At 41.5% G+C, this 1,012-nt stretch overlaps 1 non-coding gene across 1 annotated transcript; it reads left to right on the forward strand.

Annotated features, from left to right (window-relative positions):
- The first annotated feature begins 605 nt into the window (after nucleotides 1-605).
- On the forward strand, nucleotides 606-712 carry LOC120367227 (U6 spliceosomal RNA). Its single transcript, XR_005581655.1, has one exon. It is a non-coding gene; the product is annotated as a U6 spliceosomal RNA (small nuclear RNA).
- Nucleotides 713-1,012: the final 300 nt, after the last annotated feature.

The following is a 1,012-nucleotide window of genomic DNA, read 5'->3' on the forward strand; positions in this document are numbered from 1 at the left end:
CAAGTTGACAAATTAAAAACCCAGGAGAATCAGTGGTGTAGTTCCAGTCTAAATGCAGACAGGCTCAAGACTGAGGAAGAGCTGATGTTTCAGTTCTAGTCCAAAGGCAAGAAAAAGCCAATGCCCCAGTTCAAAGGCAGTCAAACAGGAAGAATTCTCTTATATTTGGTCTGCCTTTTTGCTCTGATCAGGCCTCCAATTGATGGGATGAGGCCCACTTAAATTGTAGAGGGCAATCCACTTTACTTAGTCTACATATTTAAATGTTAATCTCATCTAAAAACACCCTCACAGCAACACCCAGAATAATGTTTGACCAAATATCTGGGCACCCTGTGGCCCAGTCAAGTTGATACATAAAATTAACTGTTACAGTGTAAAGCACATGTGGGAAAATCAACTTGAGGAAGGTGGAAGAACACTTTGCCTGTCATAACAGGAGAGCGGGCCCTGAATGTACTAAATGTGAAACCATAAGTGAGCGTCTTTTTGTCAGCAGGATGTAGCAGGACTGTGGCATAATAAAAAATAAATATCTGGTCTTTGTCTTGGCATGGAGTTCCTAAAACGCTTGGAATCTCCTGAGTGATAAGAATGTCTTTTGTGTGCTTGCTTTGGCAGCACAGTTACTAAAATTGGAATGATACAGAGAAGATTAGCATGGCTTCTGTGCAAAGATGACATGCAAATTCATGAAGTATTTCAATTAATTAAAAAAAAACGTCTTTTGTAAGCTAGTGAGATGATTGGTGGATGTGAGCCCCTACATAGCTTCAGGATCAGGGCTGATCACCAGAAAGACTAAGCCATGACTAGAGGATTGGGAATTTCAGAACCACCCCCCAAACCTCCAGGAAGGGGAAAGAGGCTAGAAATTGACAGCAATTATCCATGGTCAATTATTTCATTAATCATGCCCATGTAACAAGGTCTCCATAAAGTCCCCTAAACAACAGGGTTTGGAGAGCTTCCAGGTTGATGAACACATGGAAGTGCTGGGAAGTGTGTGTTC

This window comes from Saimiri boliviensis, chromosome 8 (assembly GCF_048565385.1).
Source record: "Saimiri boliviensis isolate mSaiBol1 chromosome 8, mSaiBol1.pri, whole genome shotgun sequence".
NCBI classification, from domain to species: Eukaryota; Metazoa; Chordata; class Mammalia; order Primates; family Cebidae; genus Saimiri; species Saimiri boliviensis.